This window comes from Lepus europaeus, chromosome 4 (genome assembly GCF_033115175.1).
Source record: "Lepus europaeus isolate LE1 chromosome 4, mLepTim1.pri, whole genome shotgun sequence".
Classification (NCBI taxonomy): Eukaryota; Metazoa; Chordata; class Mammalia; order Lagomorpha; family Leporidae; genus Lepus; species Lepus europaeus.
The window spans coordinates 124272340-124295738 of NC_084830.1; the positions used below are offsets into that span (position 1 = coordinate 124272340).

At 41.5% G+C, this 23399-nt stretch overlaps 1 protein-coding gene across 4 annotated transcripts in view; it reads right to left on the reverse strand.

Annotated features, from left to right (window-relative positions):
- SGCD (sarcoglycan delta) overlaps nucleotides 1-9181 on the reverse strand; it is a 443968-nt gene extending 434787 nt beyond the window's left edge. The window contains exon 1 of one of the 4 annotated variants that reach the window (XM_062188784.1): nucleotides 8927-9181. The gene's annotated coding sequence lies outside the window, so the exon portion shown is untranslated. Of the gene's footprint in view, nucleotides 1-8687; nucleotides 8863-8926 lie in introns of those variants that run through there. The other 3 variants (XM_062188781.1, XM_062188782.1, XM_062188783.1) reach the window with 3 other exon arrangements.
- Between the last annotated feature and the right edge of the window lie 14218 nt (nucleotides 9182-23399).

The window sequence follows — 23399 nt, forward strand, 5'->3', positions numbered from 1 at the left end:
AAGAGCTAGAAAGAATATAGCAACGAGAGGGGGGGGAGAACGTCATAGGTAGAACTGAAACCAAGGGAACTCAGTGTGGCTCTGCTCCCCCAATGCTTCGAACTTTCAAGCCATTTTTCATTAAAGGCCCTATGCCCAGGACCACAATCTCAATCAGAGTTAGTACAACTGCGTGCTGGCAAATGACTTGCTGGAGAAGGGAGCTAACTCTGCTATTTATTTACTGCAAGCTCAATGAAAGCAGTGTCAGTGGCTGAGTACTTTAATCCTGCCAAGGGACTGCAGTTTCCAGGCACTCAGAATGTAATATTGGAAAGTCAGGGTGCTCGCAACAGAGTCTGATCCTATCACCCTAGCAAGGGAAAGCGGTCTGAACAGGAGGGAGTCTTTAATCCTCAGCAATGCAGTTTTTTATCAGGGAATTGTGTTGGCTTTAATAGGTGCCACTGCTTAATCGGTTAAAAAAGAAGAATAAAGCAATTGCATCCACATCCACCTACACAACCTGAGCTCCATTAGTAGAGCCACCAGCAAAGGCTTCTGAGAAAACCAATCTCTCAAGATTTATACACTAAGTGAACCACAGGGACACATTCTTCCCCCAGCCCTGCAGACCTGTCTGGGAGGCAGGGCAGGGGCCACAGCTTACAAGCTTTCCTTGCTGGGAGGCAGATCCCACTCTCCAACAGGAATTTTAAACAATAATGAAGACAGTCACCTTTCTGTGTGGCAGCACAGGTGAAATAAAGGGGACGGTAGAATCGGTACAGAAATCCAGCCAACACAGAAACACTAACTTAGACAATTCAGTATAAAGCTTTCTGCTGATTTTGTCTTCACTCTTCATTTGATCTGTTTTTTAACATATTATTTTATTATTTTTGAGTTTTTTAAATATACAATATATTCAAAAGTTTAATGACTACATAATGACTTAAAAAAAAACACAGTCCAGCAGTAAAACAAGTAAAGGTTACTTAATGAAAACAGGTTCAACTTCATGTACATAAATTTTAAAATAGTCACAAAGGAGATGGCATTGTGGTGTAATTGGTAAAGTCACTGCCTGCAATGCCAATGTCCTATATGGGTTCCGGTTCAAGTCACAACTGCTCTACTTCTGATCCAGGTCCCTGTTGATATGCCTAGGAAAGCAGCAGGGGATGAATCACGTCCTTGGGCCCCTGCACTGGGGTGGGAGACCTGGAGTAACCTCCTGGCTCCTGGCTTCTGTCTGGCCCAGCCCTGGCCATTGTGGCCATTTGAGGAGTGAGCCAGCAGATGAAGGGTTTCTCTGTGTCTCTCCCTCTATGTAACTCTGTCTTTCAACTAAATGAAATAAGTCCTTAACAATAAGTAAATCAAATAGTCACAATCTTTAAAACTACAAATAAGGGAGACCACATGGTATCTGTCTTTCTGTGTCTGGCTCTCTAGATCTCCCTGTTTCATTCTCTGTCAATTTGCATGGTGCTATCTCAGTTAACAATAACTGCATTTACATTCAAAATACTGAAGCATTTCTTTTGCCTAAGGGGCCATGCTAAGTGCATTATGTGCTGTGCTCAATACACATGATAGCATAGATCATAGTATGGATGGTCACTTTCAAGATTAAAAAATTGGGCACACAGAGGTGCCAGAGCTTGCCCAAGGACACACAGCCAGGATGCCGGCACAAGGTTGGCTACAAATGCAGGCTCACTTCACAGTAGCAACACTTGCATCTGCTGCAACACCATCCTACCTCCCGTTCTTCTTCCTTCCTGTGCTACCATCATCCACTTCTCCTCCAGCTAGGAGAGGCAGGGGATCCTCATCATGAAACACGCAGGGCCAGAGAGGAGTTCTGGGGACCCTATTTTTCTCAGGAGGAAGCAAACAGTGCAGAAAAAGATAGAAGGATGGGTGAAATAATTCAAGATACCCAGCCTCGGGAAAGGAGCTTTTCTTAAGAAAATGGCAGAGCCTTACAAACACCATAGGAGCAGACTTCAAAAGATTCATGGAAAACTGCAAGACAAGGTGCATTTTGGAGGGACTTTGTGAAACCCCTTCCTAGGCTGTGACCAACAGAAAACATTGTAGTGCTATTTTACACATGAGAAAACTAAGATCCAGAAGAGATTGGTCCAGGGCCTTTCCTAAGGTTTCTCAACACTGGATCCTCTCCCCCTCTTGAGCACACTCTGCATGCATTACCATGGCCACTGCCCTGAGACATGGCCTTAGATGCCAGACCCAGGGTAACAGGGGACCCAATACTGATAGGCATGCATCTCCATGTAAGGGGTTTGAGAGGGCAAAGAACGCATCTCGCAGTGTGGCGAGGCTCACCATCACAGGAGGCGTTGCCACATCTGCCTCACATCTGTTAGCGATGCTGCCAACGGGATTCCTGCAGTAGATGAAAGCTTTAGCTACAACAGATCTGCAGTCCAGTGCCGGGCTGGCTTCTACAGAATCACAGAGGAGTTTTCACACATAGAGGAATCCTCCCACACTGAGACTCGGATTCAGGAAGGTCTTGAGAATCCATGGACGGCGTGACTTACAAGGGATCTTCTACTGCTAAGAGAACCTCAAAGTGTTACAGTCTCTAAGGTGGCTCCAGAGGTTACCCCTCAGCTGTTGGTACTGAGCCAGAGTAGCCAGCCTGTGGTTTGCATCACAGTAAGCATCCTGGAACAATCAGCACCGCCTGTAGTCCTTATGCAGGTCACATAGCTTTTGTGATACTTCTGTCTACAAGAAACGGATTGTTTTTCTAATTGTGTTTATTCACTGACAAATATTATGCATTTGCATTTATTTCAAATGGGGAGGGGGGAAGGAGGGAAGGAGGGAAGGAGGAAGGCAGGGAGGGGGGAAGGGGGGAAGGGGGGAAGGAGGGAAGGGGGGAAGGAGAGAGAGAGGGAGGGAGGGAGGGAGGGAAGAAGGGAAGGGAGAGAGGAGAGAACATGAACAAGTGCCCCCATCCACTAGTTCACTCCTCCACTGCCCGCTATAGTTTGGGCTGAGCCAGGCTGAAACCAGGAGCCCAGAACACAATCTGGGTCTCCCCTATGGGTGGCAGGTACACAAATACTTGAAACATTGCCTGCTGAGTGCAGGGAGTGTATTAGCAGAAAACCGGAATAAGAAGCACAGCCGGAACTCAAACCCAGGCACGTGAACATGGGATGTGGCCATCTCAAATCCTGTGCCCACCGCTGGTGATTCCACTAACAAAAATTCTTACGCATTTGTAGCTAACACTGCCCACCACTTATCCTGCAGACATTCTCCCTGCTCTCACTTGCTAATAGAACACTGCTGCGTTCATCAGGCAAAAAGCACTCAACATGAACTTGTGGGCTCCCACCCCGGACCAGGAGGCTGAAACATGACTGGCCTAAACCAGCCAGGGTAGCCTGTGCCTCATCTGGGGCTTGCAACCCAGTGCCGTTTGTGACTCTGAGAAGTGCAGGGAAGTCTTAGGGAAGGGCAGCGCTTCCTGCTCAAGCACAAAGCCTCCAGAGGAGCTGTTTTTGCCCCCTTCGTGTTCTGCGGCTTGTGCTCCAATGTGAACAAGAACCTGAAGCTGAGAATGGGTAGCTGCGCCCACGTGCTGAAGACTGAGGAGCAGGGAGAAGCTTTGGTCCTTCAGGGCTCTGCTCAGTTCAGCTACAGTCTGACTTCGATCTCAAAGAGAAAAACAAGCCGTTGGGATGCCTGGCCTTCAAGGAGCAGGGTTTTCCTTCCTTGCAGCCTTTCAGAGCATTTAAAGCTTCTTTTCAGAAGAAACCTCTGGCAAAACCACAGTGTACAAAGCCAATAGAGCTGGTTGCGCTATGTTATAAATTTGGACAAGGGTGTTTCCAAAGCCATGCCTTCCCAGATTCCTACCAGGGCTCCTCCTTGGAACCAGAGCTGGCTAGGAACAGTGTTTATCAACGTGTGGTCTTACGGCCACCCAGAACCCTCGTCTCATCCCTCCCTTCCCATCCCCCACCTTATTTGATTATATAGGCAACTTCTGTTCTAATGAATAGTGATCTTACTGATGACTCAGGCTACTACAATACAACTTGTATAATCATACTGGCAACAGAGATTCTATGCTAATTTTCATGAATGATGAGAAAGCTGCAGAATGTGTGTAACAGAAATCTCCTGCCTTTCAGGTGCATGTCAAAGAAAAGCAGTGCATGGAAGTGCAGGTAGACCTGACAGAGGATAAGGTGTGGATGCAGCAAATGTCCTTCCGTGGGCCGACAGCTAAATCATCTCCAGGTCAGTGTGAGTCCCATGTTCAGGTTTGCGAGCTTTATTAAATTCTAGTAAGGCACCTTCTATGTAAGAAGGTTAATAACCTGAATTTATGTAGTATTAGTTTGTATTTTATTTATAAATTTGTTTTAGTGTTTTACCTTATCGAAGAGCAGAACATGTCAGAACGTGTCAGAATGTTTATTTCCCTGCTGATGAACACACTGGTGTTATATTAGCAGTCAAAAACAGAAGAATTCTGTGGGATAAGTTATGGACAGCATTAGCTATAGAAGCTTAATGAGGTTTTACTTCACCCCAATTAGAATCACTATCACTCAAAAATCAAAGAACAACAAATGCTGGTGAGGATGTGGGGGAAAAAGGTACCCTAACCCACCATTGGTGGGAATGTTAGCTAGTACAACCACTCTGGAAAACTGTATGGAGATTACTCAGAAATCTGAAAATAGGTCTACTGTATGATCCAGCCATTTCACTCCCGGGAATCTACCCAAAAAGAAATGAAATCAGCATATGATAGTTATCTGTACCCCCATGTTTATAGTAGCTCAAGTCAAAATAACTAAGATCAGCCCATCAACTGATGACTGGATAAAGAAAATGTGGTATATATACACAATGGAATACTACTTAGCCATAAAAGAGAATGAAATCCTGTGTTCCTTAACAAAATAGATGCAACTGGAGACCATTATGCGTAGTCAAACAAGCCAACTCCTCAAAAAGACAAAGATCATGCTTTCCCTGATTTGTGATAACCAGTACACAAAGTCAAAGAAAATGTCACGTGTATGAGCAAAATCACCATTTTGAGATTTGAGTACTGTTTACAGCCCTTGTCTATACTCTCGAAGAAGAGTGGTTTTTCTACCTACTACTTGCTGAATTCTGTATTTAGTGGAGGGTTAGGCTGTGATTATAAAGAATGAAATTATGTCATTGTAAAAATTAAGAAAAATAAGAGAGGGAGGGTGGAAGTGACATAGAGAGGGTAGGGTGCGAAGTATCATTATACTCTTAAAACTGCCTATATAAGATACATAAAATTGCTCCTCTTTATCAAAGTAAAAAATGTTTCTGGTGGGAAAGAATTTTTGAAAAATGAATCAACAGGAGTACTTGTCACAGCAGTTGAGATGCCCATTATTTATTAATTGTTTCTTTTAATTAAAAAGGCTCAATAGGTAATAAGTAGGTGGGGGTTTTCAGTCTATACCTATTCAAATAATAGTATAATAAAAATAATTCAACAGTGGGCACATGGATAATTTTTTTCCCTCTTATCAGGAGTTTGAGTATGACTGAAAAGCTGGAAATAGTGAACCAGAGAGAGCCCAAGTCCCTTCTGTTTGAATCTATGATTCCATGAACTTCCCAACCTTCTGAAACCATCAGCACACACTTTCACCAGTGTGATGGTTCATCTTATGTACCAAGGTGCTCGTGTCAAAAGATGCCCAGAGTGTGTGTGAGAGAAGTTTCCAGAAAAGGTTAGCACTGGCCTCAGTAGACTGAAGAGTGCCATCACCAGTGTGGGCTGGCATCATTCAATCCACTGAGGGCCTGAGTAGCCCAAAAGCAGAGAGGAAGGATTAGTTCTCTCCCTCTCCTTGCCCGGGCTCCTGTGCCTGCTCCACCCTCAGGCCTGAGAGTCCCTCATTCTAAGGACTTCATGCACTGGAACTCAGGAAACATCCTCCACGCAACCCCCCACCAAGTTACCAGGCCTTCTGCCTCAGACTAGTACTTAGACCACTGGTTTTCCAGATTCCTGGCCCTGTGGTTGGAACTACAGTGACATCACCACCCTTCAGCTTCCCCAGCTAGGACACTTGAGCCTCCACAGTAGTCAGAGTCAGTTCCTGTAACACTCGCTTCAGTATATTCATAGATATCCTACTGTTTTTATTTCTCTGTGCAGAACCTTCACTATTATAATCAAAATGGTGGTGTACATACTTGGAGACTTTTAAAAATAAAATTAAACACATTTCATCATCAGAGTGAAGCCTAGGCAATGTTTTGTATCCTTTTTAAAAGTTTGTCTTAAGAAACCGACCCCAGGCAGGGCCTTGGAAAACTCAGCTCTCTAAGGGCCCTCTCCAACTGCCACCTGGTCCTTTCAGTCCATGTTGCCTGCAGGAATAGTTCTGCAAGGCACAAACACCGGTTAAAAATAAAGTCTTAAGGGCCTGTTCCCTCCCTGCTTAGGAAATCTGAACCCTCAAGTGATGCCAATCCCACAAAATGTGCTTGCTGCTTATTTCCAGAAAGCACGACAGGGCAGCCATGAGATCTCCTATCCTGAAGAGGGTCAAACAATGATCTCCACTCCAGCCGTGGTGTATCTATACACTTCAAACCCAACAAATTACAGCCTGGCAATGTTCGCTGTTTCCAATATGAGCGTACTTCAAAAAGTTCATGAAAAATGGAATTAAAAGATCAATGTATGAGGATGCAAAAAACTTGGAGGGGGTTCATGCACACAGCTTTCAAAAAAATCTCATGAAAAAATGAATATTAGAAAAAACTAAGCATGGATTTCAACAATTGTATACCAATATAAATATTTTATCATTTTATTCAGTTGAGTCACTTTTTGAATAAGTTTGGTTTGTTGCTTTAAAGCTGAACAATTATTAACATTTTTCCCACATCCACTTCATATTCTACTTTCTTTTTCAAGTGTCTGAACATTCTGCTCAAAGGCCTCTGCCGTCTACCCTCACTGCCCTGGTCATGGTGTGGCCAGTCCACCTCCTGCTCCCAACTCTGCCCTGGATTTGTAATTCTCTATCCTTTCCCCTACTTTTTATTTGCTTCTCCAATGTCAAGGGAGCCTGATTTTTCCCTCCTTTCATTTCTAAAAGGGAAAACAGTCGTTTCTTCCAAGTTTTTGGCACTGCTCTTCCTAATCCTGCAACCTGGAGTTGCTATTTCACGCCTCTTTCTGCTGAAGGCTTGACACGCACTAAATTTAGAGGAGTTTGACATTCGAGCTCACCCAGGTCTCCTTTTGCACTGTCAGTGAGCTTGGGGATGGCTCATGTCACTTCCTCATCTGCCTTGGCATTTTGATCACTCAGTAGGTACGTTAGAGAAAAAAAGCCAACAACAAAGTAAACTTTCCATCCATTCTGACTTCCAACTACAGCCTCTTCCTACCCCAAGTCCCGGAGTTCCCCAAATCACCCTGCTCTATCCCAACACAGGGATGAGACCAACAATATGTAGCGTCATCTTGCTGCTAACTATAGCCTGATTCAATTCCTTCCCTTAAATATAAAACTGGGGGAAGAAATCAACACTAGCAACAAAAATGCTGTCTACCAGTGCTGATCTTAAAGCAGCAGAACAAAACTTTTGCCCACTTACTCTACGTCTGAGAGAAATAAAAGAAATCCCTGTCCTGCTCACTTGCTTTACTCACTGATCTCAATCTCTTCTTGCTTGGAGATTTAATTAGGACACTGAAGTAAACACACACCTGTCTTCCCAACAGTCTATCCTAAGAGGCTTAGTCATGCTTTGGCTATTCCAGAAATACCCAAGAATCCATTCATTCAGCTACTTCCCCAATCAGACTCCTGGCCAACGCCCCTCGGGAAAACAGCACTGTTGCTGAGGGTTGCTCGGCCGGTCATCAAAAAGTAGTAATGAGGTCTATCTGAGCTGATCCAGTCTCTCCAATGCAACTTCACGGTGTTTTCTTGTTTCTGAATGCTAAGTGCAGGATAAAGCACTGTAGCTTTCTTTATGAGGTGAGACATCTTTACTGTAATGTAACATATATGGGTAAAAAAAAAAAAACAAATCTTGGATCCCTCCTTCTGCTAAAAATTATTTAAAATTTGATTTAAAAATCCTCTTTGATTAGTTTGATTTTTATAACTAGCTGGAATCAATTACTATCACAACATTATACTCCCATCCTTTTAAACAGTGATTTCAAATCACCGATGTTTTCTGTGACTTTTATTGTATTCCATAACAGACTGAAATATTTTCAAGAGTAAAACTGCAAGTTACTTCTTCATCTGAGAAAAAAACGGAAATAAGTATTTAAACAGAATTACAAATGCTGTAATTTATATTTCTAGGCAAATGTATTACTGACAGTCAAGTCCCATGTAATGACAGAATCCCAGAGAGAAAGAAAAGACGCCAGGCACCCATGCACAGCCTCTGTTCACACTCCTAAAGTATGATCCAAAACAGAAACTTCCAACTCTTCTTCCCTCCTAACATGAGAGCCATTTTCTGCTAAGAACGCCCCTCTGAACACTCACAAGGAACGCTCCGACTTCTTTCTAAAATTACCTCTCCTGCCCCTGAACTGTGGGTCCACACACACACAACAGTTAAAAGTTCTGGACGGTTGCAGCACCGTGACGATACAAGGAACTCACATACTTTTCTTGACACCACCGCGTTTCCAGCTAAACCCTAAGTTTCCAAAGTGTCTCTGCCCTCCAGAAAATCCGATGTGGAGGGGAGCTGGGCATAGCCAAAATGACAACTCCACACCAAGTGCTAGGAAGTCAAACTTCCAAAGGAACGCTCACGCACACAGCCGGGGAGCAAACAGCAGACAGCGGGCCGAGAGTAGAGGGAGGCGTGGAAAGCCCGGAGCTGCACAGTACCCTACCTCTCTTGTCGGTTTCACAAAGCGACCGAGGAGAAGCGCCTGCGATCCCCGGGGCGTGCAGACTCGCGGTGCAGCGGGCGGCCACTGGGGCGGCCGCGGAGTGTGAGCAGGCCCTGCCTGCGTTCAGAAGCTGCCCCCGTCAGATTTTCCAAGTGCAGGGCCACAGCCAAGTCCCTGCCCATGCCTGAAGAATTTCCTGAACAGCATTCCCGTTCTTTTTCTGCCGGCTTTGAAACCCTACTCTGTCCATACTTCAATACGGCTTTGTCAGGCCGACTCCCAGCTACTGGGCTGTCTCCAGCTATGAATGGGAAACACATGTGTCACACTCGGGCTCCCTCCCCTGCCACAGCACTCACGGCGTCTGTTCGGCTCACACTCACAACCACAAAGGAAACTACCTCCTCACGGCTCAACCACACTCCACGCTAGCTCTGCTCTGTGGTGCTGGATGCTGTGGACAAAACCCCTCCATTTTTCCCGCTAACATGGCCCGATTTGCACCTTATAACTCACAAGCCCCAGCTGACCCCTGAGCCCTGAGCTCCTGCAAGTCCTGATAACGAGCTTATTACAGCTGAGAGACCTGAATCCTAATTTGTTCCCCCACCTGCCGCTTCCTAAGTCTTTGCTCCAAATTTCCATTACTGAGGGCAAACTCTATTTTGAGTGTTTGTAGACTTGGTTCAGTTCTTTGGAATGGACCCCTGATATAGACATCTATGGCTGCAGCACCTAAAAATAATTCAGTTATTTCTCAGGCACTTTGGTTGCTCTCCGCTCTATAATGATGTTAGTCCAAAACCGTGCTATTTTGTAGGCTGTTGTGATGTGTGTTGAGGTTATGGGAGACAGGAGAGGAACATGTCTCCGGAAGCAGGATGTACCCTAAAACGTGCATCTGTGATTCCTTCGGGAAATCACACCCTCAAGATCCCCAGGGTGCATTCTGTTGGATTTTCTAGTCCACCTTTGATTCTTCCTCTTTCTGTAAAACAACAGGACATCTCACAACACTGGAAGAGGCACAGAAAAACCCCCTATCTCTAAAGAGGCAAAGTGAAGTTGTCGGAGTAACACTGTAAAATAAGAGATGCTTTAAAGAGAGAACAGCGTTTGTTTTGAGGGTTTTTCTGTTTGTTTTGATTTTTGCTATTAACATTTTCTTCCAAAAATCATTAGCAACTTAAAGAACTGGCTTGCCAGATTTGAAAAGCATTGTGTGTTCCTAAGGGTTTGCTGTAAACAATAGGATTCCATGGAGTCTGGGGTTTAGCATCAAATTGCAATAGCATCACATTGCAAAGAGCACTCTCAGGATTATGGTTTTGCCTTGGGAAGCTGTAATGTTGGGGGGGGGGTGATGCATGAGCATATCTAAGGTCACAAGACAATTATAGCATCAGAGAACTTCGGAATCAGAGGGAACCCCAATGACCATCCAGTCCCAATTGTTTCTAACCTTTCTCTTACACAGGGAGAGACAGACAGACAGATGACCTATCCAGAGTTGCAAAGGCGGTCAGTGCGACAGCCCAGGCTAGAATGTGGCCTTTGTGCTCCTCTTCTGCTTGCGTCTTCTAGTTCACAGACTTTCTGAAGGGGAAATCAGCTAGCCTTCGTGAGAGCAGGCTTAGAGCCAGTTTGGTCTAACCCTAGCTTGGCCTCTTCCCGGCTTTGAATGATGCTCAAAACAGCATGCTTACCCCTCTGCTCCTCAGTTCCCTCATCTGTGGGATGGGAACATTCAGAATCTATCAGATAAAATTTGAGGCTTCATGGATAGTATTTACGACAGTGCCTATAAAAGCATTTCAGGTTAATGGAGTTTTTTGCTTGCTTTTGTTGTTCTTTTTCAATGGAGCCAAAGAAAAGGGCGGGGAGGGGGAAAACAAAGACCTTTTCTTTTATTTAAAAATGAAACTGCATGCTGACATCTAGTATGAGTTCTAGAATAAACTACTTGGTAGGCTAGTTTTCATCTACCTTTTTACAATCAGGGCTCATCACCTCCAACACAGGAAACTGTCCTGGAGCCTTAATGGGACATTAAGCCACACAGCTCCTTCTCATCTATTCCCCGAGTATTGCACTGATGTCTTTCTTCGAGATTAACTCGCAAGAAAGAAAGGTGAGATCAAATCAGCAGTTACGTAAGGCTGAACAAAGTGCCGCCCCAGAGGACTGGACTCGCCCTGGGTACCGTGAGAGTTTAAAATTACCAACCCCAAAATACAAGTCCATTAACAATCTTAATCCCCACATTCAGAAACTGCAACAACCTAAGTTAACAACAGCAGCAGCAAAATAATACCCCACAATTAAATAAGGACATTTTCCTGAGCAAACAGCTGCTGCAAATTCTATCTGATTTCTATCTGTGGAGTCTGGGGTGCCACACCCTTTGTCTTAGAACCCATAGTAGCAAGTCGTTAATGAGCTACACACTCTGTATTAATCACATTTGATGTGCCCTATGTCTGCTAGGGGAAAGAAGAGTCGAAGTAGTTCTCAATTCTGATGTACTACTATTTTGGTAAGCAAATTTAAAAATGTGGAAGAGCTGCATTCATGCTTATACAGAGGGAGGGCAATGATGCTGTACTCTAAAGGAGGCATGGCTGTGCAGTAGGATAAGCTGCTAAGGTTTCCTATGGGGATGCTAGGTCCACTCCTGCCTCATCCCATTCTGATCTAACTTCCTGCTCATGCATTCTGGTAGACAGTGGGTGATGGAGGAGTCCCTGGGTTCTTGACACCCACATAGGTGACCCAAATTCAGTTACAGTCTCCAAGCTGTGGCATTGCAGCATTTGGGGGATGAAATAATTAATGGAAGATCCATCTAGACATGTGTGTGTGTGTCTGTGTAACTCTTGACTATCAAGTACCTGAAAATAAATAATATCTCAAAAAGAAAGACTTTTCCTGATGTCTCCCCAAACCCTTGCTACGTGGCACATTTCCATGTATCTAGAGACAGAGACCCAAGTTTGAGATCCAGCTTTATCACTACTGGTTGGAAAACTCTGGGAAAAAAAATGTTAAGAAAAATTAACAAAAACTTGAAAATAAAGATAAAAGGTGGTCATGTTCTTTCAACATCATTTGTAAAAACTGTTTAACAGAGCCTCTGAAGAAGAATTTAATGTGGACGGACCAGGAAGCACTCACTTTTGGCTATCAGATAAAGATTCCAGGCTTAGCACAGTTAGATCTTAGCTTAGAGCCTCTTTGTCTGATAAGTATACAAATAACTTCTCTCCAGGAGGAAAAGAAAATCCTGAAATAATGCAATGGTTTATTGCCATAGAAGACATGACTGGTTTCACATCTAATCTGGCAATCTCATCCTAGCTTTCCTTTAACACACCTGTAAATACTGAGCTCCTCAAATGCTCTTGGAAATAGTTTAACCATAGTATGAAATCCTTTGTTAACTAATGAGTCAAATTCTTTCATGAATTTCATTTTGTATTTGTAGAAGTTGTGTTTTTAACTTTTTAAAAAATGATTTGGGGCATTATTTTATTCTCTTTGCATGAGCGTTCTGAGTATCATGTGACCTAGAGTGTGATCAATTGTATGCCACACAGTAAAGGTGCAATCTATTTAACCACTGAGAGTATGCAATACTTCAGTCCTGCTTTTTGGTTTTGCATAGAACTCTGGAGATCGTTCATCAGTCTATTTCTTGTTATAATCTCTATCCTTACAGTTTGATTCTTGAACCCCTCCTGAAAGAGCCACATCATTAGAATTCTTCCATAGACAGTGACAACTTTGCTTGTCAAAAATTTCTTCTTTTAATGCTATAAAACCGTAACGCAATGATGCCTCCCTAAAACATACTAATTCGATGTCTGTTAGTCACCAAAGTCAGTTACGAACTCAGACTTTGAGGACAACATGAACCAGAAAACTTCATTCTTCACGTGAACAGAAGCTCCATGAGGGCAAAGACTTTCGTATGCACCATTTTCCACATTTTTCAGTGTCCAGGACTGGTACACAGTAGGCCTACATATTTAACATCTGAACAAATAGCTGCTTGACTTACTTGATAAACAAGGATTCTTATATCATTTTTGATGAAGAATTGTATTGGTTATATTTTTTTAAGATTTATTATTTATTTATTTGAAAGTCAGAATTATACAGAGAGAAGAGAGAGAGAGAGGTCTTCAAACGAAGAGGTCTTCTTCACTCCCCAGTTGGCCACAACAGCTAGAACTGCACCGATCCGAAGCCAGGAGTCAAGAGCTTCTTTCAGGTCTCCCACGTGGGTGCAGGGGCCCAAGGATTTGAGTCATCTTCCACTGCTATCCCAGGCCATAGCAGAAAGCTGGATCAGAAGAGGAGTAGCCGGGAGTAGAACCGGTACCCATCTGGGATGCCGGCGCTTCAGGCCAGGGTGTAAACTCGCAATGCCACAGCATCAGCCCCCGTATTGGTTATATTTTAAATATATTTGGTATTATTGGGTCATTTTGCCAAATTATTATTCAGATTACTAGATTACATTGATCACAGTTTGATGAACCTTCCCCTTCAGCGTGATACTGAGGTGAACAAACTTGTTTGTTTGGTCGCATGTGTTTGGTCGCATAAGGAGGAGGAATGACACCTTCTCTCATTTAAAAACTACACTTTTCTATTATTAGCAGCTATGATATTAGCTTTGGTGGCAGTAACCTTGAGTCAAACCATGTCAGGGCAGCTTGGAAAGCCATAGCAGGTGCAACTACCAAGCCACATCTCCCACATTGTTTGCACCTGTGATTCTCAACTGAGCTTTTCTGTAAGGCACTAAAATGACTGGAATCAGGGACCGAAGATTTTCATTCTACTGGAGTGAGATGGACACCAAGTGAAAATCTTTTTTTTTTTTCTTTTTTAAAGCCCAACAGTTCGTTCCAATGTGAATCAGATATAAATGTCACTAACTTTAACTTTTAAAACATAAACCTAACTGTGCCACTTTAGAAAATAAATCTCATGGCTTACTGTCACCTGAAAGCAGAGGGAAGTAACCCTTACTGTGACTTCAAAGACCCAGCTTCAGCTGGCCTCTGGCCTGTCTCTGTTGCTGCAGCAGCCATCACACTTTGCTGCTTGCACGTCTTCAGATCTATCATCTGTCTTTCCACTTCAGGAATTTGGAAAACGCTGCTCTCACCATCTAGAAACATCTTACTCTTTCCTGAAAGTTACAGTCACTCATGTGTGTTCATCTATTTAAGGCCTAGTTAGAATGCAAATTTATACTCCACGGTAACTTCTTCAGGACTCATTTCTCCTTAGGCCCTCACACCCAACTTTCCCCTGTGATATATACCCACAGCCTGGCAGTTACCAGAGTTGTGATATAGCTATTTATTTATATTTTACTTGATTCATGTCAATCTTTCCTGATGCACAATGAATATTTTTCATGAGGGTAGATAGTAGGCCTGCTTGATTTTAGATTTCATAAACTCTTTCTGACCTGCCAAAATACAGACTGTACTCAGCAAAGTGAGTTTTCTTAAATGATGCACACATTCTCGAAAATTATTTAGCCACTGTTACATTTATCCAAAAGATGTTTGTGAGAAATCACCAAATCAGGTGCCTGGAAAATCTGTTAAGACCTGAGATAATACAAGGTGGCTCTGTTGATAGGAAAGAGAATCTGTTATGTTACTATCTCAGTGTAGAGAATGGGCTACACTGAGATAATTCTGTGTCATACACAGAAAGGCACAGAAGAGTTAACAGCACAAACCTGGAAAGTGCTGTTCACCAGGACCCTTGTGATTAGGCAGACAAAACTCTCTCCAGTTAGAGTAATGAAGTCAGGGAGAGAGGGAAATGCAGAAAACCAAGACTCTGCAAATCCAAGCACTGGATGGGAAAGCAAGATTGACTATACCACTTACAATATAGTCACAACCCTGTCTTTGCTTCTCCAGGCTTTTCTTGGGCTGACACGGAGTTCTGCACCCCATCAGGCAGTAAGACACCCAGCGGTCTGAAGTACACATTCTCTGGGGGAAGAAGGAACTCCAGCATGGACCATGTGTTCATCCTGAACAAGGTCTATAATCCCGAGAGTGGAGTCCTCGTGTCAACCATGTGAGGCTCATGTGACAAGCCGGGAGGCAAAAAGGGAAAGGGTCAGTTCCATCCGTACCGCATAGGCTGAGTAACATTATTAGGAAATTGAGAAAAGGTGGCAGGGAGATGACAGTACCCAAGACACAATTCAGCATCTTGCTTAGGGGAGCCCCTTTAAGAAATATTATGAGGCAAGATTTAGTCAGAAGACAGATAATTTAGTAGAGAAAAGCCAAAAAGAGTTGAATTAGACACGATGATTAGGCAGGCAGATGACTAGCAAAGAAAGATAATGGCAGCCATTCAGCTGAGGCCTCATTTCAAAAACAGTACCTTATGGGAAATGACACCTTGCTTTGGCTCTTCAGGACAGACAGAGCAAATCTAATGCTACTTCTATTGACTATGGGCAAAGGTATGTGGTTAAATTAAAAAAACTTTTTGGGGAAAAGAATCTGGACTAGGAATTTTGACCAATGACAAATCATTGAACCACACACTCTCTGAGAATATCTCCATTTGCCAGCCGACATCTAAGTGGAAGTCATCTTTGGTTTCGGAAGTTCAAATAGACATATGGCACGCAATGATGGATTCTCAAGCTGAGTCATTATTTCGAGAAGGAATGGACACATTTGATAATTAGCATGACTATCAGTGAAACACATTTGAAACACACATTTTAAAAATAAGTTAAATAGCATGAAGGACAGACTAATAGAGCTACATAGATGGGTCTATGAATTCTTTTCAGTGCAAAACACTCATCAATTCTTTTCAATTTCTTTCTGGTCCAGAATTTCTCATTGTTTCCTAGCTTCTGAAAATAAAACTCTTGTAATATCATATTTTTATTTGGAAATAAAATTTATTGATCAATAAAAAATGGACCAGACTTCATGAGTCTCTTCATGATAGGCAGAAATGAGTAAGACCTGTGCTTGAAAACACACGGCTTCATTCCTCTTTCTTTTTACACTCACAGCGGTGCTCAATGGTACAAAACGCAGGTGTTTGGGGTAAGAATTCCAAGCTAATTACTGCTGCTTGGAAGAGGAACGCTGCTTGAAACTAAAGGCCAAACCTCAGAATCCAACCCTAAAACCCAACACAGGAATTGGGTACACACAAACACATACACACACACACACCACACCCCAAAGGCTGTCAAAGACTGAAAATTTACCGCCATGCATTTCAAATCATTGGCTATTTAGAAGGAATTCACTAGGTACATGATAGAGACATAGCTGGAAACACCCACATACCAGCTTAGTATCTGCAATAATAATAGGTGCTTTACTTTACCAATAATTAACATGGCTAGTAACAAAGAATATTTTGGGACATACTGCAGTAGATTACAAACAAGAAAACTTTATATAAATTATCAAGCCTGCAAATGGTGGGCAGAAACATATTCTGATCTAGAAAGAAACCAGAAATCATAAAATCCAAACTTTGCACTACTTATGTGAGAAAACAGAAGAATGAAAAGAGAAAGTAGCATGGCCAGAGTGCCACAGATATGCAGAGGAACAGAGTGGCAAAAGATCCATGTTCTCTAAGACTCCACTGCGCCCCCTGCGGGGGCAGTAACTGTGATCTCAGATCAGTCACTCCATCCCTTCTCTGCACAGTTGGGGACTTTCTGTTGGAACTTTACTTCCTGAAACACAATTTGTGTGCCAAGATGTATTTTCTGGATATCTATTTCTCCTTAACTCCTCTTGAGCAATCAGGAGGTCCATTTTAGTATTTCTAGGTATCAGACACTAAATGTAAATTCATAAGACTGTTAAAAAATTTAAGATGAGTCCAAAGGTAGCAGCAACCATTCTAAGTTAAAGGAAGCTAAAAACTATCTCATGTGCTTTTAACCCTGAATTTAACAGATCAACTGCTCATTAAGTATCTGCTGGAGTGCACTAAAGGAAAACATTCTTGCATCTTCAGTGGATTGCAGAGTTCAGTAGCAAGTGATTTCCCCCGAAGGCTTCCATTTTATCAATGGAAACAAGGTCTTTTAATATCCAAGGCTCGTTTCTCATGATTAGCAAAAACTGTTAGAAGTAACAGACTGGGTCAGTCTGACTGAGCTTTATTATTACTCTATCTTTGGATAGAGTGATGCTATAATAGATTCAATTAAATATATTTTCTATAAAATGTACTTAGGAAATGTAGTGAGATGCCCTGCTTCTCATCCTCAAAAGCAGATAAGCACAGACATACATAAGTCAGCAAAAAGACAAAGATCGTCTAGCATCTAGAATGTCTCTATCTAGAATGTGAGTATGTTGGCACATCTAAAGAAAGAATGTGGCATTCAGAATGTCCCCTGTGGATGCATGGAAGAAAGGAGAGCGATAAAAGGGGAAAGTAGGTAGGGTTTGTTCAATCACTACATGAAGGCATCCTAGCCAATGGGCTCTACTCATGTTCACTGTGTGATTGGTCTATGCCAGGCATTATAACTACGGTAAATGCAAGACTGACAGGTTCTTAGCCTCAATGTACTTACAAAGCTTTGTGAGGAGGCCTTTCAGTGTCTTTGATATCCGTGATAAAACTATCTGTGGTGGGCTGACATAGCCTAGTGCTATTAAGAAACACTTTTTTTTTTTTAATCTAACTCCTCCCTTTCTGATTTCAAATATATTACTCGTTATGTTCTCTCTTTCTGAGCCTATCTTCATAAAGGAAGAGAAGACATAGACATTTCCACCTCTGTGCCACCATGTCTCATTGTAAATTTAGGGGCTGATATTTCTAATTTAGACACTCATTTTAGGAGGTTCATTAGTGTGAGTTTGCCACTGAGAAGTAGACTGCGCTGATAACATCAACTTTCTAAGCCTGTCTGCTGAAATTAGAAAAGACACTGTGCAAAACTCTGTGAAAATATACTTTCACATGAGTAATTACTGCAACATCAATACATTTCAAGAGATATGTGGGATGTAGAATAATGAATTGGCAAGCGCTTATAGCTAGATAAATGGGTCACTTCTCTAATCACCCAACTTAACACGTTTATGAGAGATCATGGAAGCTGAGCCACTTCATTCTCTCCCACAAAGATAACTACCCTGCATCAATATTTTATTCTAAATAAGCACTTATATTCTATTATTAGAAGAACTATCGCAATAAGGACACATGGAGAAGTCAAACTTCAATTTGTAGTGGCACAATTAGTAAAGTAATTATTTTTAGGAACTGAAGTCAAAATCAAGAACATTTTATACTGCAGAAGTGTTTGGGATTAGGGAAAGGACTGACATTTACTGCATTTCAAGAATTCATGTGATGGACAGTGCCATGGCTCATTAGGCTAATCCTCCGCCTTGCGGCGCTGGCACACCGGGTTCTAGTCCCGGTCGGGGTTCCGGATTCTATCCCAGTTGCCCCTCTTCCAGTCCAGTTCTCTGCTGTGGCCTGGGAAGGCAGTGGAGGATGGCCCAAGTCCTTGGGCCCTGCACCCCATGGGAGACCAGGAGAAGCACCTGGCTCCCGGCTTTGGATCAGCATGGTGTGCCGGCCACAGTGTGCTGGCCACAGCAGCCATTGGAGGGTGAACCAACGGTAAAAGAAAGACCTTTCTTTCTGTCTCTCTCTCACTGTCTACTCTGCCTGTCAAAATAAAATAAAATAAAATAAAAATTAAAAAAAAAAAGAATTCATATGAGTACCTTGCCTCTATTTCATTTTGAAACTGGAGCTTTTTTGTTTTAGTAATATGGAGTTGAAAATATTCTAAGCATCTAGGTCTGAGAAACCGTATTAGGCAAAAACTGAGCAACTGCCTCCATGCAGTGATTTGCAGGAGTTGGACTTTGCTATCGTGTGGAACTGACAGACCTGGATTACTGTCCTGTTAGGATGGAGAAGACTGTGTTCTTACACCGTTTCATTCTTTGTATAAGGCAGAGTGGCAGCCCTCTCATAGGGTTGTGCATGTGTTTAATAAAATAATCTCAATAGAAATAGCTTTTAAATACAGAACCATAGCTAACATGACTTCATGGGTTACTACACACTACAATGGTAAGTGCATATTAACAGATATTGCTAAATTATCTATTTTTAGCTATCTCGTTAGTTTGATCTAAGTACTTTTAGACCATAGGTATGCTTTGGTAGCAAGAGTCTACATTCAAAGCAAGGCAGAGACCACCCTTATTTTTTCTCATTTTCCAATAGACTTAATTCTTATAATTTAATCTTGTGATTCACCAAGAGGTTATCCTTTCCCCACTGCATTATCTTGGTGCCTTTTTATGAAAATTAGTTGACGGTATGTGTGTGGATTTATTTCTGGACTCTCCATTCGGTTACATTGGCCTATGTGTCTCTTTCTATGTCAGAACAACACTATTTTGATTTCTATAGCTTTGTAATAATTTGAAATGAAGAAGTGTACTGCTTCAACCTTTGCATCTCTTGCTCAAAATTACTTTAGTTATTGGAGTCTTTTGTGATTACATATGAATTTTATGGGGTTTTTTTTGACAGGTAGATTTATAGACAGAGAGATAGAGAGAAAGGTTTTTACGGTTTTTTAAAGATACTATTTATTTATTTGAGAGGTAGAATAATAGACAGAGAAAGGGAGAGACAAAGGTCTTCCATCCACTGGTTCACTCCCCAGGTGCCCTTAATGGCTGGAGCTGAGCCACTCTGGAGCCAGGAGCCAGGAGATTCTTCTGGGTCTCTCACATGGTGGCAGGGGCCCAAGGACTTGGGCCAACTTCTACTGCTTTGCTTGGCCATAGCAGAGAGCTGGATCGATGACAAGCAGCTGGAACACGAACCAGTGCCCATATGGGATGCCACTGCTGCAAGCAGAGGCTTAGTCCACACTACCACAGCACTGGCCCCAATTTATTTTTTTTTATTTCTGTGAAAAATGCTAATGAGATGTTGATAGGGATTGCATTAAATCTAAATCTCTCTGACTAGAATGGACTTTGTGACAATATTAATTCTTCTAATCCATGAAGATAGGATATCTTTTCATTTATTTGTGTCTTCAATTTCTTTTACCAGTTTCTGATAGCTTTTCAGTGTACAGATCTTGCACCTTCTTGGTAAAATTTATTCCTGGATATTTCATTCTTTTAAATACAACTGTGAATGGGATTTTCTAAATTTCTTTTTTGGACAGTTCATTATTAAGTTATAGAAACAAGCTGATTTTTGTATGTTTCTTTTTAATTCTTCAACTTTACTGAATTTATTTATTGTTCTAATAGTTTTTTTTGCAGAATTTTTAGAACTTTCTAGGTATAAACTTGGATCATTTGCAAATGTACCATTTCAGGTCTTCCTTTTGATTTTGATACTTTTTATTTCTTTGTCTTACCCAATTTCTCTAAGAAATCATAAATCTAAAATATTTAAGGAACTAATAAAGTCAATAAAACCAATTAGTTTGATTAAAAATTAGCAAATATTTTTCCAAAGGTGAATTTTTACTAATCTGCAGGGAAATGCCTGTCAAAACCATCCTGAGATAACATCTCAAACCAGTTAAGATGGCTATTATGAGACTTTCAAAAGCCATAAAGGATGTGGAATAAAAGGAACATTTGTACAATGTCAAGGAGAATGTAAATTTGTAAGGTTACTATGGAAACTAGTACAGTGGTTCCTCAAAAAAATAAATAGAACTACCACATGATCTGGCAATCCCACTGTTTTGCATATATCCAATGGAAACACAATCACTATTTGGAGAGATACCTGCACTGCTGTGTTCTACAGAGCATTATCCCCAATAGCCAAGAGATGGAAATAAGTATCTGTCAGCCAATGAATGGCTAAACAAAATGTGACTGATATAAACATAAACACTGCAATAATATTCAGCATTATAAATGATGGAAGCCCAGATGTGAAATAATGTAGATGAATCTGGAGGAAAATATGCTAAATGAAATAAGCCAGATCCAAAAGAAGAATTCTGCATAATCCCACATAGATGTACAATCTAAAAAACACATTCAAACGCGCAGTAACAGAGATTGGAACAGTGGTTTCCAGGAGTTGATGGATAGGACAGAGGACAGATATTGGTCAAAGGATACACTCAGTTATGAGATTAATAAACTCTGGAGACTTAATGCACAGCATGGTGACTACAGTTAATGCACTGTACACTTGAGATTTGGTAAGAGCGATTTCAAGTGTATTCACCGCACACATATGAGACAAACAGGCTATGAGATGTGAACTAGCTTCATTTTGGTAAATATTTCACAATATATGCATATATGAAAACATCACATGGTCCATCCTAAATATATGTCATATCTATTCACCAGCCATAACTCAATAAGACTGGGGGAAAACACAGGTGAAAAGAAGTAGAAATTTCCTTACATAAATAGAACAGGAATGACCCGCACCCTACACTTCTTTCTGACTTTTAGGGAACAGCTGGTAGGTCCCTTCTTCCAGAAGTGTTCCCTTATCTCTCTGTCCTCTTTCTTCAACTCTATGCTAAGTCCTCTGTTGCTTTCTCTCCAAAATCTCGTCATTTTCCTTTCATACTACTCGCTATTGGTTAGTGTTGTTACATAGCAATCTGAGTGCTCACTAGACTGTTAGCTTTTTAGGATAAGGCATTGTGACTGTGCTGCTCATCTGTCATCAGCAGAGCCTACCACGTTGCCTGGGCTGGAGGAAACACTAGCAACTGTGAGGTGAAGGAAGAAGGGTGGAGGGAAGGATGAGCACAAAACTGAATTCAGAAAGGTAGCATTGGTAGTGACAGTGGTGACAGATTAGAAACTTTAATATGAAACAGTGCTTATGTTACAATTTTAACTCACAGAGCTTCATCTAAAATTTTTTCTTTATTTGATGCTCTGCCTAAATAACTAAAGTCCTCACAGATCAATGGAACAACCACCTACATTTTATTTTCCAGTTTCATTTTGGTAGATAAATACAGAAAATAGAATACTTTTAAGCTGAAATATTAATAATATAGTTTTGAATACCACATCCCTGAAGTTCAAGTGAGATAGACTCCACACCAATACAGCAAGCTTCCTCCAGACTGAGGCTTTTGTTTTTGCTTTATTTCCTATTTTTTATTAAACTGGATTTTTCCCTGAGAATTCTGTTGTAAGCATCTATGGAAGACTGGAAACCTCTCCTCACAAGTAATCATGGAATTGCAATTTCTGAAGACTTTGAGGAACTGTGAACCAAGATTTCCAGGATGGATGAAAAGGTGTCTCATGTTTGATAGTAAAAGAAAAAACTCATGTTAAAGAGAAAGAATCCAGTATCACACACAAGTCAAAAACATAATTATCAATTCCAGGATGAGTGAGATCTATCAGCAGGGGAACCTGAAATCTGACCACGGAGTTTACATTAAGGAATGAAAGAACTGGTAGTGAGACTGACTTAACTGAGATGGCTGCCACCTTACCAAACTATAATCTTGCAGCGCCAAATGTCATGATTAAACTGGAGCATCATTCAAATAACCGCATCATTCAACGCTTAAGAGTGAGATAGCTTCGCTACTTCAAATCTGGTTTACTACAACCATTGTGAGGAACTTAGACTTATTTCAGAAACTTGAACCTGCTAGACATTCTATTTTATAATTAGAATTGGAGAATATGCACAGGTTGTCTTTATTAACTAAATACTTACAAATAACCAGGGCAACAACCATGTATTGAGTGCCTACTCTGCACTTGACATTTTAATTACAGTATTTCTCTCTGCAAAACCCTGTATGGCTAGTTCTATTTTGGAGGTTGGCATACTTTTAGTAAAGGCCAGAAAATGAACTGCTAGGTTTTATAAGCTGCACAGTCTGTATTCTAATTATTATATTCAACTGCTGTAGCATTAAAGCAGCTGTTAATAATACATTAATATGTGGGTGGAGTTTGATCCAAGAAAACTGTTTATAGAATCCTATATTTTTATTTCATATTTTATTTTTATTTGTTTAAGAGGTAGAGTCAGACAAAGACAGAACTCTGATTTGTTGGTTCACTCCCCAAATGCCAATCACAGCTGGGGCTGGAACCAGGAATGAAATCCAGGTCTCTGACTCGGAAGCAGGAACCCTATTACTTAAGCATCACCACTGCTTCCAAAGGTTTGCACTGGAGGAGAGATGGTACCAGGAGCTGGAGCCAGGAATTTAATCCAGGGTACTGTGATATGGGACTTGAGTATCTTAAACCATAGACTAAATGCCTCCCCTTGATTTTCTTATTTTTCAGATGTCATGAACGGTTCATTTTCTTTTGAATTTTTTCAGTTTGAAAAGGCAAGAGCCATTTTTAAGCCATGAGCCTCACACAAAGAGATGGAAGGTCAGATGTGGCTGCGG